The 14,520-nt window shown below is 35.7% G+C and overlaps 1 long non-coding RNA gene across 6 annotated transcripts in view; it reads left to right on the forward strand.

Moving 5' to 3' along the window:
- LOC103882482 overlaps positions 1 to 2,365 on the forward strand; it is a 59,425-nt gene extending 57,060 nt beyond the window's left edge. For all 6 annotated transcript variants that reach the window (XR_002520630.2, XR_002520629.2, XR_002520627.2 and 3 more), the window contains 2 exons: positions 802 to 923; positions 1,914 to 2,365. This is a non-coding gene — a long non-coding RNA (uncharacterized LOC103882482). The remainder of the gene's footprint in view (positions 1 to 801; positions 924 to 1,913) is intronic.
- The last annotated feature ends 12,155 nt before the right edge of the window (positions 2,366 to 14,520 follow it).

Raw genomic sequence — 14,520 nt, forward strand, 5'->3', positions numbered from 1 at the left:
ACTGCAAGCAACAATCTACTGGATTTTTGTTACGTAGATTAGTTTGCATGTTTTATAATAAGAATAATATCATATGATAATCTTCTGTGTCTTTTGTGTCTTTAGCTCAGCAAAATATTTTGAAATTCATGTATATTGTTGTATGTATCAGTAGTTTATTCCTTTGAATTGCTGATTAGCATTCCATTGAATGTGTACATTTACTTTGCACTTTATTGATTAATAATACTTTGTAAGTCTTTCTAATTTTTTTTTCCATTTTATGGATGGTTAGGAGTAGTTCATTGTGTTTTAGTTGCATTTTCCTGATGACTAATGATGTTGGGTGTTTTTTAATGTATTTATTGGCTATTCATATTTTTTCTCTTGTAAATGCCTGTTCAAATATTTTGAGCATTAAAAAGTTTGGTTGTCTTCTTACTATTAAGATATAATAGTTGGTGATATACTCTAGGCACAGTTCTTTATAAAAATATGTGTTTTAAATATTTTCTCTCTCTTTGTATTTATTTTCTTAATTGTGTCTTGAAGAGCAAAAGTGTTAAAATTTTATAAAGCCCAATTGTGAAAGTTTCTCCTGTGATTTTCCTTAGGTGTTTGATTTAAGAAATGCTTGCCTATCCCTAAGTCTCCAAGATTATGTCTAGTTTAGCTTTGTTTTTAAGTAGTAGTTATATGGTTTCAGTTTTTATATTTAGGTGAATAACCCATTTAGATTAATTTTATGTGAATTAAGATTCAGATATTTTTATTTTTTTACTGACATCAAGTTGTTCCAGTGCCTTTTTTGTTTCTTTTTAGAGACAGACTCTTGCTCTGTCACCCAAGTTGGAATGCAGTGGTGCGATCATAACTCCACAACCTCAAATTACTCAGCTCAGAAGATCCTCCTGCCTCAGCCTCCTGAATACCTAGTACTCCAGGTGTGTGCCACCATGCCCAGCTAATTTCTTTTATTTTTTGTAGAGATGGGGTCTTCTTATGTTGTGCAGGCTGGCAATGCCCCTGCCTTGGCCTCTCAAAGCACTAGAATTACAGATGTGAGTCCTTACACCTCTCCCAGTGGCATGTTTTGGAAAGTACTTTTTCCCCTATTGAATTGCCTTGGCATTTTTGTCAAAAATCATTTTTTTATATATGTTTGGGTCTATTTCTGGATACTCTATTCTGCTCTAGCAATATACATATCTATGCTTATGCCAATATAACATTGTTGTGATTACTACAGTGTTATTGTACTTTTTGAAGTCTGGTAGTGTATTTTTTCTGTGTTTTCTTTTTTGTAACATTCATTTTACTATTCTACAACATTTTCATTTCCACGTACATTTTAAAATCAACTTGTCACTTTGTATGAAAGAACTTTCTAGACATTTTGTTGAGATTGCATGGAATTTATAGATCACTTTGAAGAGAATTTACATTTTAATAATATTGATTGTTCCAATGCATGAATAATATTCCTCCATTTATTTAGGTTTTTGTTAATTTCTTTTATTCTCTATTTCATAGTGTAAAAGTCCTGTGTATATTTTGTTAAGTTTTTATGTAAGCATTTCATAATTTTTTGGGGGGTGGGTAAATGTATGTTAAATTCTTAAAATTTTATTTTCTATGTCTTTGCTGAAAGTATATAATATGCAATTAATTTTGTTTTAATGTTCTGTGTTTAAACATCATAAGAAAATTTTTATGTTTATACTTAACCATACAGTCACTATCTTTCATCTTTATTCGTTTAAACTTTATTCATTCCTAACATATGAATTTTTCTATATCAATTCCCTCTTCAAACCTGAATAATTTTATTTGCATTTCCCATAGTTTTACTTTGTCTGAAAATGTCTTTAACTCTGTTCTATTTTCACTAAATCTAGAATTCTAGGTTAACTATTATTTTCTTTTTCTTTCAGCATTTTAAATCTGTTGCTCCACTGTCATCTGGCCTTAATGGTTTCTGATGTCACATCCACCATCATTTGATCATTGTTCCACCATATGTAAAGTATTAATTTCTGGGTGTTTTTAAGATTTTCTTGTTCCTTTTGTCTTTCAGCAGTTTTACTGTGAGGTACCTATACCTGTGTAGACACTTCTTTCAAATGTGTCCTATTTGGAGTTTGCTGCCCTTTAGTAATCTATAAATGTAGGCCTTTTACCAGATTTGGAAAGTTTTGGTCATCATTTCTTCAAATATTTTTTGTCTCAAACTTTTTCCTTTCTTTCTAGGACTCCAATTACCTAATTAAGGTGTTAGACCTTTTGAAATGTTCCACTGTTCTCTGGGGCTCAGTTTATATTTTTTCTTTTTTTTAGACAGAGTCTCACTCTGTCACCAGGCTGGAGAGTGCAGTGCCGTGGTCTCTGCCTCCTGGGTTCAAGCAATTTTCCTGCCTCAGCCTCCCAAGTAGCTGGGATTACAGGCACGCACCACCATGCCCAGCTAATTTTTGTATTTTTAGTAGAGATGCGGTTTCACCATGTTGGCCAGGCTTGTCTTGAACTCCTGACCTCATGATCTACCTGCCTCTGCCTACCAAAGTGCTAGGATTACAGGCGTGAGCCACCGCACCTGTCCCAGTCTGTATTTGTTCATAAACTTGTCTCTTTTTCAAATTGCATGATTTCTATTGATTTATATTCGGTTTTACTTAGATTCTTTTGACATCTTTATTTTAATAATTTTGCCTACCCAGAAAATTTATATTTTTGTGTTTTTATCAATTTTAAAATTTCTTTTATGCCTTTTTATGTTTTCTACTTTTATGCCGGTATTTTCTATTTTTTTGTTGTTCCTTCCACATGTATCTTTCTTTACCTGATCGAGCATAGTTTTAACTCTGTTTAAAGTTCATGTCTGATAATTTGGTCATTTTTCCCCTAAAAAATGAGTCATTGTTTCCTGGCTCTTTGTATATGAAGTGATTTTTGGATTGAATTGTGGACATTATGACTGTAATTATGAATAAAAATCTAGGCTCTGACTTTTTTCATATCACTTTAAAAAGTGTTGATGCTATTGTTTAGCAGAAAAATGACTTAAGCTCAGATTAAAGACTGTCTATCTGTGATGGCAGAGGCTCAGAGTGCAGTTTAGTTCTTTAAATCTTAACTCCTGATTGCTTTCAGCTTGCTTATTCATGCATTCATCAGATGTCAAGATTTTAGGTGTTAGGTTTCTTCTTCTCTGGATTCTTCCTTTTCAGAAGCTGTTTTTGTATTTCAACTCTCTTCCTTGATTCCTCTGCCTAAAAGAGGGGGAGTTATTTTCTATCAGAGCTAGAGCCACCTCATGCCCAGTACGACTGCTGTGATTGCCTTCTGTGTCGAGCAGTTAAAAAATAACATACACACTCCAAATTTCAATGCCCACGCTGGTTACAGGCTCCAAGTTCCAATTCCCTTTCAAAAAGTTCTTGCGCAGCTTCCATCTCCAGTGTCCGGTGCCTTCAGGTTGCTCTTTTTTGAGAGTCAATAGCTCTTATTTGTGGGAAGGTTAATTTATTAGGAGCTCACTCCTCTATGCTTCAAGCAGAAATCCTCATATACATATCATGATAAAGCCAATAAAAACTCCATTTTCTATATATTTTCAGTCATTTTTTGATCAAACATTCTTTAAAATCTATTGTTCCGATGAAATAATGAAGATGGACACATCATTTTCTCTGAGATATTGTATGTGCATGCACATTGTATTACAGTGAAAATATTTGCTGCCCTCCCTTGTTCTGCTCTGAATCCTTACCTATAAAAGGACTACTGAATCCATTACAGTGACATCAGGCTTAGCCAATTGATGTGGTTTGGCTGTGTGTCCCCACCCAAATCTCATGGCCAGCTGTAATCCCCACGTGTCAGAGAAGGGACCTGGTGAAAGGTGATTGGATGGGGGCAGTTTCCCCCATGCTGTTCTTGTGATAGTGAGTGAGTTCTCATGAGATCTGATGATTTAAAGGTAGGGGGAAGGAAGTTCCCTCATAGCTTGCTCTCTCCTGCCACCATGTAAGATGTGCCTTGCTCCCCCTTCACCTTCAATCATGATTGTAAGTATCCTGAGGCCTCCCCAGCCATGTGGAACTGTGAGTCAATTAAACTTCTTTTCTTTATAAATTGTCCCATCTCAGGTAGTTCTGCATAGTAGTGTGAAAATGGACTAATACACCAATAATACATGGACAGAAGTTATTTGGGTGACCTCCCAGCAAAATAAATTATATCTATTGCATGGCCCTACCATCTTACTTTCTTATTGCCATGAAATGATTATGTCTCAGATAGAATCTTCTTTTTATCCTTCATTCCGGAAGAAAAATGAACATGGAGCGAAGTCACACCCTCCAATGCATGTGAATATGACTAAGAAATAAGTCTTTGTTGTCTTAAGTCTAAGATTGTGAGATAATTTGTTACCATAACATAGCCTAAATTACCTGGCACAGACATGCTGTGTAACTTAGCCTAAGCTGACAGATAGTTATGTGTAAGTCTGAGATTGAAGAAGAGGAGATGAAATCACTCCCTCTATGTATTAACAACACAAACAGCAATAACAATAAAAAGCAATAGTTTCACTAAATAGGTTTATATTTCTTCTGAGGAAGCATAAAGTGGAATAGTAGACAAAACTCTATACTAATTTATGAGATGAGCCAAATTCTATCCCTTGTTTAGATACTAATTCATGGCATTACTCTTTGAAATGCCATGCTCTTTGAAATACACCTCTTTACCCTTGGATGTACTCATCTGTAATAATAATGTTGCCTACTTAATCTCTGGAGATCTACTAACTCCAACAAACCTAAGATTTGATGGATGTCAGCAAAGCAAAGCACATAGGCGCTATTGTAGAGCTTCCCTCAGAATAATGCCACAAGGGCTTCTGTTACAGCAAAACAAGATTGTCAACAAAGCAAACCTGGCGCCCTATCCTGGAAACTGTCTTACTCTATTTTCTGCTGTTATAACAGAATACCACAGATTGGGTAATTTATAAAGAAAATAAATTATTTCTCACAGTTCTTGAGGCTGGAAAGTCCAGGGGCATGACATGGAAGGTCATTTAATGGAGGAAGGCATCACATGAAGAGTAAGTGTGCAAGACAGAAAGAAATGGGGCCAAACGTATCCTTTTATTAGAAGCCCACACTTGCAATAACAAACTCACTCCAGCAATAACAGCATTAATCCCTTTATGAGGGAAGAGCCTAATCAACTTTTAAAGACTCCACCTTTTAACACTGTTACAAAGGGTATTACGTTTCCAACATATGCATACATTTCCAACATTCTGGGAGACATATCCAAATCATAGAACTGAAAAATTCATTTCTGCTTAAAAATGCTATCATACCTCTTCCTCTCTGACATGAGAATGAGTATGTTCTATATAGATGCTGCTCCTAAAGACTATTTTCCAGCATGAAAACTCATATGGAGCAGCAATAAATAAAGCCATAGCAACAAGAGTCAGCCTACATGTAACATGAATAAGAAAGTTAATTACTGTGAACTATTGAAGTTTTAGTGCTATTTTTTATACAGCAAAACTAATTGCTATGCAAAAGGTAGTATCAGAAATAGATGCAGCCCTAACAAAATACCTAAGCTATATCATTAGAAATGTGTAACATGCCAGTGATGACATTTTATTGGAGAATGGAAAAATGGCACTAGATATCATGCACTGGTGAACATTTGGTTAAATGTAAACCTTAAAATACTGAAGGTTTTAAGAACCTGAAAGACAAGCAATGTATCTAATAAGCTTGTGAGATCTAGGGGATAGATTTTGAGAAGCAAAATTTTCTCAGAGTTTTGTTTATTAGTCACATGAAGTAAGTACTACAAGCAAGCAATGTACTTAGTAAGCTTTTGAGATCTAGTGGCTAGATTTTGGGAAGCAAAATTTTCTCAGAGTTTTTGTGTATTAGTCACATTAAGCAAGTACTACAAGACAAGTACCACCGTACGTGCTCAGAAAAGAATTGACTCACCTGCAAGCAGGGCAATAAGGAAAAGCAAAGAATCCAGAAATTCTCAAACTTTCAGGGCTGAGAGTTGCAACTTCTCCTGTCCAATATGTAAAAGAAAAAAAAACTGAGAAATTATACAAAGAATCATACTCAGTCTCAAGGCATAAACCAGAATCAAGGATGTGGCTCCTTGATGTGTGCATGAATTAACATTGACCCCAGCGAATCTTTTTAGTTGGACCCAAAGGCTCAAGAAGAAGAGATTAAAAGTGCTCTCTTCAGTATAGAGAAATGCAGAATTTAAAAAGTATTGTAGGGGTAGATAATAACAAATGTAGTTGACTGCATTAAATATATATATTGTTATACACTTACATATTTTATTTCAATGTATACCTACATAAAATATTTTATATTTTATATAAAATATATAATATACACATGCAGGTGTATCCTAAATTAAAAGAGACTGTGACTGTTTGAATGTGAAACAATTATTGGTTTCCCAAATATCTATAGGAGTAAAGGAGGCTGAGAACATTTCTCAGTTCCCAAGGAAGCCATGTTCTCCATTGCTCTCTTCAAATTCAGAAAAGGATAATGGAAAGGAAAGGTACTCTCAGAGGATTAAATATTCATAGAGAATAATGAATTCATAGAGAATAATGATATGGGAAGTGGAACTTGGGCTCCATCAATGCACATTACCAATCTTTAGGGTAAGAAATTGCCTAATATTTGCCCAAAAGAAATTAAGAACTTTCAGAGTCAAGTTATTCTTGATGCTTCCCATTTTCCACATGTCAAAATGGTTTGTATATGAGTGTGTATGGGGATGCAAAATTTGTCTTTTTAGCACATAGGTATCTGATTAAGAGGAGCTGTAATGGGATTTGGGGTATTGGTAAAATTTTAGAGAATATTCATTGGGGAAAGAAGTAGAATATTTTACGCACAGAAGAGAGATGTAAGTATTTGTGAAGTCTCTGGTAGGTCACATTATTTTTCACAGCTATTAACTTCTTCTCTGTGAGAGGTTTATACTTGCTCATCAATTACTGTGTTACTTGTCAATGGCACCTATGGGAGGCCTTTTTTTTTTTTTCTCTGAAATGGATTTTTTTTTCTCTGGCTCTGTCGCCCAGGCTAGAGTGCAGTGGCACGATCTTGGCTCACTGCAACCCCCGCCTCCCAGGTTCAAGAGATTCTCCTGCCTCAGCCTCCTGAATAGCTAGGATTATAGGTGCCCGCCACTGCACCAGGCTAAGTTTTGAATATACAGTAGAGATGGGGTTTTACCATGTTGGCCAGGCTGGCCTCAAACTCCTGACCTCAGGTGATCCACCCGCCTTGGCCTCCCAAAGTGCTGAGATTACAGGCGTAAGTCACCGCGCTTGGCCTATGGGAGGAATTTACATCTGCAATACACTGACATGGAATGTAGCCTTGTAGCATGCTTTGGTCAAGATTACTAGTAAACATGGTGTACTCCACAGATAATCAAAGCTCTTAAAGGCATTTCAAGTCCCTATCTGCTCTCTTGCCCCTCAGTCTTTGGTCATAAGAATGTACAGGGCCCACATGGGAGATGCACTTTTTGCATAGATCTCAGAATACAAAAACTTGAAGGTCAGAGATAAAACACATCCACAGACTAAAGTAAGACACAGATAAAGCATGTCCGTGGAATGAGAAATAAACATTTGGCTTTTTAAAAAGGTAAAGGAAGAGAAGTGTTCTAACCACAAAACCAACATTTCCCCAATTATATTTCAATAGAGAGCAAAATTCAATTGAAAGCAAGATTTTTAAAGCCCCACATTCTTATTTATTTATTTATTTTGATACAGAGTCTTGCTCTGTCGCCCAGGCTGGAGTGCAGTGTTGTGATCTTGGCTCACTGCAACCTCCACCTCCCAGGTTCAAGCAATTCTCCTGCCTCAGCCTCCCAAGTAGCTGGGATTACAGGTGTGTGCCACCATGCCTGGCTAATTGTTGTATTTTTAGTAGAGATGGGGTTTCTCCATGTTGCTCAGGCTGGTCTTGAACTCCCAACCTCAGGTGATCCACCTGCCTCAGCCTCCCAAAGTGCTAGGATTACAGGCATGAGCCACGGCGCCCTGCCTTTTTTGTTTGTTTGTTTGAGACAGAGGCTCATCCTGTTGCCCAGGCTGGAGTGCAATGGTACGATATCGGCTCACTGCAACCTCTGGCTCCTGGGTTCAAACAATTCTTCTGCCTCAGCCTCCTGAGTAGCTGGGATTACAGGCTCCCGCCAGCATGCCTGGCTAGTTTTTGTATTTTTAGTAGAGATAGGGTTTCACCATGTTGCCCAGGCTGGTCTCAAACTCCTGACCTCAGGTGATCCACCTGTCTCAGCCTCCCAAAATGTTGGGATTACAGGCATGAGCCTGTGTGCCCGGCCAAGACCGCATACTCTTTAAAAGTGAGTGTTTGTTCTATTTGAAATATGGCACACTCAGACCCACACTTTTTAGGGAAGGGAGTCTGTGCTATTTGAAATATATATGCACATACTTATAATTTGCAATACAGTTCAAGATATATATCATGCTAGACTCTATGCAGGAGCAGAAAATAAGGCTATAGCTCAACCTTATATTCAATACTGTAAGAACAACCTTTCGCAAATCAGGTCTCTCTGGGCTTCAGATTCTTCATCAGTCAAACAGAAATATATACCCTGTCTAACAATCCTTGAGGATTTTTTGAAGATCCAAAAAGATATGAAATGTCAGAATATTTTATAAGATTTATATCAACATGCAAATTTTGTTGTATGAAATTAAAAAGATATACTCTTCAACAACACTGAAACTAGGGAGAGCCATTCTCTCCTTGAAAATGAAATAGTTGTTTGCATTTTTCATGGAGAATATGTTTGTTGCACATTCAAATATGCAAAACTTCCATTAAAATATTGCAAAAGAAAACATGAACTTGTATAAAAGAAACCTAAGGCTCTGTGCATATACTTAACACATCCTTGAGCAGAGAACAATTACATGTAGGCAATAAAAAGTCCACAGATTTGATCACCCTTAAAGGACAGCAGAAATTAATATCCATACAAAGATTATTTGCTAAAATTGTATTCAGTTGTTCTGGAGACCAAAATTCTAATTTTCATCACTTTCTGAACATGATTTTTGCTTTTTCAAAGAAAAAAGTACTGAATGTTTTTTATTATTCTTTCTTAAATCCCTTACCAACAACACTTTATATGCAATTACAATGAAAAGAAGGACTGTTTTATTTAAATCTTCATCATTTTACATTGTATGAGAGAAGATAATTCAAGATAAGTGATGAGAACTGAATTCCAATGATGTGCTAAATACTGAGCCAATCAAGGTGCTGAAATGTATTGCTCATTTAATCTGTCACTGAGTTTCTGTTTAAAATAAGTGTGCAAATTTTGAGGCATATTGACCTACTGTACATTTTTGTGATAAGAAAATCATAATCACTTAATCATTAAGTGATTACTTCCTTAACTGCAAGTTATTAATACAACTTATTGAAAAACTACCAATGACATTCTTCACAGAATTAGAAAAAAATATTCAAACATTCATATAGAACCAAAAAAGAGACCTATTAGCCAAAGCAATCCTAAGGAAAAAGAACAAAGCTGGAGGCATCACATTACCCAACTTGAAACTATATTAGAAGGCTACAGTAATTAAAACAGCATGGTACTGTTATGAAAACAGACACATAGTCCAATGGAACAGTATAGAAAGCCCAGAAATAAAGCTGCTTGCCTACAACCACCTATCTTTGACAAAATTAACAAAAATAATAAAAGGCAAAAGGATTCCCTATTCAATAAATGGTGCTGGGATAACTGGCTAGCCATATGCAGAATACTGAAACTGGGCCCCTATTTATACCACATACAAATATCAACTCAAGGTGGATTAAATACCTAAATATGAATCCCCAAACTATAAAAACCCTCAAAGAAAACCCAGGCAATACCATTCTGAACATAGGCCCTGGTAAAGATTTCATGACAAGCCAAAAACAATGGCAATGCAAGCAAAAATTGTCAAATCTAATTCTGTGCAGCAAAAGAAACTATCAACAGAGTAAATATACAACCCAAAGAATGGGAGAAAATATTTGCAAACTATGCATCCAATCAAAGGGCTAATAACCAGAACCTATAAGGAATTTAAGTAAATTTACAAGCAAAAAACTAACAACCCCACTAAAAAGTGGACAAAGGACATGAACAGTCACATTTCAAAAGAAGACATACATGTAATCAACAAGTATATAAAAAATGCTCGACATCACTAATCATCAGAGAAATGTAAATTAAAACCACTATGAGATATCATGTCATGCCAGTGAGAATGGCTATTATTAAAAAGTCAAAAAATAACAGATGGTGGCGAGGTTGCAAAGAAAAGGGAACACTTACACACTGCTGGTGGGAATGTAAATTAGTCCAGCCACTTTGGAAAGCAGTTTGGTGGTTTCTCAAAGAACTTAAAACAGAACTACTATTTGACCCAGCAATCCCATTATTGGGTATATAAAGGAATAGAAATCATTTTACCATAAAGACACATACATGTGCATGTTTATTGCTGTGCTGTTCACAGTAACAAAGACATGGAATCAACCTAGATGCCCATCCACAGCAGACTGGATAAAGAAAATGTGGTACATATACACCATAGAATACGATGCAGTCATAAAAGATAACAAAATCATGTCCTATGCAGCAATACGGATGGAGCTGGAGGCCATTATCGTAAGTGAATTAACACAGGAACAGACAAGCAAATATCACATACTCTCACTCATAAGTGGAAGCTAAACATTGGGTACTCATGGACATAAAGATGACAACAATAGACACTGGGAACTACTAGAGGAGGATTGGGGAGCAAGGGTTGAAAAACTATCTATTGGATACTATGCTCACTACTTGGGTGATGGAATCATTTATATACCAAACCTCAGCATCACACAATATGTTCATGGAAAACACCTGCACATGTACCCCCTGAATATTAAATAAAAGTTGTAATTATTTACAAAATAAATAAAATGAGGTAGGAGATGGAGATATTTGATTATAAGGTCACAATGTGATAATCACATCCACTTTTTTAGATAATTTCTCTCACTCATCTCATTCAAATTTTCATTTAGATAATATGAACTTGATCTCTTTCCCAGTTATTTTCTGTTTTAGTATTTGGTAATGTACTCTGTACAATAATTTCTTTTTTGAATAAAAAACATTAAAATGTAATTTGTTCTACCAAATATTAAAATATATTTAAAAGATCAAATAATTTAGAAGGTGTGATGTTAATTTGAGAAAGTTCTGATGGCTCAATGCAGCAAAATTTCAATGCAGAAATTGAATTCAGTTACTTTAGAATTCAAAAACCTAGGAAAGATACAAGGGACTTAGGGGCTCCCATGGAAAGGATGGGAGGGGTACAGATTTTCTATTTGGTTTTCTGTTCCTGCATTAGTTTGCTTAGGATAATGGCCTCCATTTACATCAGTGTTGTTGCAAAGAACAACAGTGTTTCCTGGATTTTCTTCCTGGATTCCTATAGTTTGTGATCTTACGGTCTTGTTATGTATTTCTAAGAATTTATCCATTACTTCTATGTTGTCCAATTTGTTGGCTTAAAATTTTTGATAGTAATCTCTTACAAATCTTTGTATTTCTATGATATCAATTGTAGTGTCTATTCTTTCTATTACAATTTTCTTTGAGTTTTCTCTTTTTTTCTTAGTCTAGCTAATGGTTTGTCAAATTTGTTTATCTTTCCAAAAACCCAACCTCTGGTTTTATTTCAAATATAATATTGTAATAAACCGTTATGTACCTATTAAAAGGCAACCCTTCAGTGTTTCTATATTTCGTGTAACAATGCTCAACAAATATTGTGTCTTTTAAAAATGTACCTAGATTCTTGCATATCTTACTAACTTGTTCAGCCCCCTTACCTCAGATCTCTTCCTTCTGTAGTGTGCAGTGCACACTGTGTCATGTAACATCTGAAATGCATGAGATATGATGACATTAACATGACAGATCATGCTGGAATTCCCTAGTCTTTCCATTACCTATGAGTTAAAACCCTGACTCTTCAACATGGACCAAAAGCCCTACATGATCGGGCTCTCTCTTACCACCCAGCTTCATCTTTTCCCATTTAACTCCTGTCCCTCCAATTTTGTGCCCTGTGCAGTTTCACATCCAGGTCATGCTGTGTGATGACCCGGGACCTTTGTACAGGCCAATCGCCTGAAACATTTCCCACCTTTTCTACCTATTCCTAATTACAGTCGGCATAGAATGGAATATAATCCAAATTCGTCATCTTGCCTAAAGGCCTTGCAAGATCTAGCCTCCGCCCCTAGTTCCAGCCACATAAGCCCTCTTCTCACTCCTGTAAATACCAAGTCCTTTACCATCTCCAGTTTTCCGTGTATGCCATCCTTCCCACTTAGAAGTTTGGTTTTTTAGCTCTGCTCTTCATCTACTTTACTCTTATATGCTTCAGGTCTCATTTCACATACACTTTCCTCAGGGAAAATTTTCTCAAATTTATCTTTACATTAGAGTATAAACTCTATTATACCTTGTCTAAGCTCCTTGTAGTTTTTCTTTACAGTTTTTTTCTAAATCACATTTTCTAATCATATGTCTTTATCTAATTTTAAAAATTAATGTCTGCTATCTACAAAAGACTTTATAATCAGTGGAAGCATAGCACTTTTTCTTGATGAGAAATCAAATATTTCATCTAGACCTCCTGGCAGATAGCAAAACAGGTAACCTAGCAGTCATTTGATAAACACTTTTAACATTTTTAGATTTTTACTGATTTTTATTTATGCAATTAAATTGGCTTTTTGTAAGAGCTCAGCAGGAGAAGCAATATGTTTTTATGCTCACTAGTCATACAGTCAAACTTTATTATATCATCATCATTCCTCAGTAGTCAGGAATGAGAATGCTGATTCCTTTTGCAATGACGATGCTAAAGAAAATATGTATTTACAATAGGACATGAAATGTGTGAAATACAGAATATCCAACATTAGTGATAGAGTCGGTGAGTTTATCTGGCTTTCTTTACTTTTTTTGTAAACTTTTATTTCAGTTTCAGTATTATATGTGAAGATTTGTAATATAGTTAAAATACATGTCATGGGGGTTTGGCGTAGTGATTATTTCATTACCCAGGTAATAAACATAGTGCCTGATACAAAGTTTTGTGATCCTCACCTTCCTCCCGCCCTCCACTCTCAAGTAGGCCCCAGTGTCTAGTGTTCCCTTCTTTTTGTCCATGTGCACTCAAAAGTTAGCTCCCACTTATAAGAGGGAGCATGCAGAATTTGGTTTCTGTTCTTGTGTTAGTTTGCTTAGGATAATGACGCCCAGGTCCACCCATGTTGCTGCAAAGGACAATGGTGTTTCGTAGTTTTCTTTTAGGATTCTTATAGTTTGTGGTCTTACATGTAAATTTTTAATCCATCTTGATTTGGTTTCTCTATATGGTGAAAGGTAATAGTCCAGTTTAATTCTTCTGCATACAGCTAGCCAGCTATCCCAGCACCATTTATTAAATAGGGAACGCTTTCTGCACTGCTTATTTTTGCCAGCTTTGTTGAAGATCAGATGGCTGTAGGTGTGTTGCTTTATTTCTTGGCTCTCAAACCTGTTCCATTGGTCTATGTGTCTGTGTTTGTACCTGTGCTATGCTGTTTTAGTTACTGTAGCATTGTAGTATATTTTGAAGTTGGTTAATGTGATGCTTCCAGCTTTGTTCTTTTTGCTTAGGATTGCTTTGGTTAATTGGGCTCTTTTTGGTTCCATATGAATTTTAGAACAGTTTTTTTCTTCTAATTCTGTGAAAAATAACAGTAGTTTGATAGGAATAGCATTGAACTTGTAGACTGAGCAGTATGATCATTTTAACAATATTCATTCTTCCAATCAATGAGCTTGGAATGTTTTCCCATTTGTTTGTGTCATCTATGACTTCTTTCAGCAATGTTCTGTAGTTTTCCTTGAAGAGAACTTTCACCTCCTTGATTCGATGTATTTATAGGCATTTTATTTTTTTGTGCGTGGCTATTTTAAATGGAATTGTGTTCTTCATTTGGCTCTCAGATGGAATCTTGTTGTTCTATCTCATTTTAAAGAGGGAACTGAATTTTGAGAGTACTGGTTTCTCCTTAGTTAGATAAGTCATTAATAATAAATATAAAATACTAAGATAGTTGATTTATTTTTTTTTGACTTAATTTTTATGTGCCTGTGGTAATTACTTTCTGGATTTCAGAATTTATATTCCCAACTCAGAATGAATGATTTTGAGATAGTTATAGTCATGCAATAATCTCATGAGGCCAATGAACTCAGTGTCTGGCTTGAGGAGACAGCAGTTAAGTGCTGTCACATCAGTGTCTCTTCGAAAGTCCTAGATTGGAAAGCGGTGAAGTTCTCTTTTACCTTTTTAGAATAGAA

Source organism: Papio anubis, chromosome 2 (assembly GCF_008728515.1).
Source record: "Papio anubis isolate 15944 chromosome 2, Panubis1.0, whole genome shotgun sequence".
Lineage (NCBI taxonomy): Eukaryota > Metazoa > Chordata > Mammalia > Primates > Cercopithecidae > Papio > Papio anubis.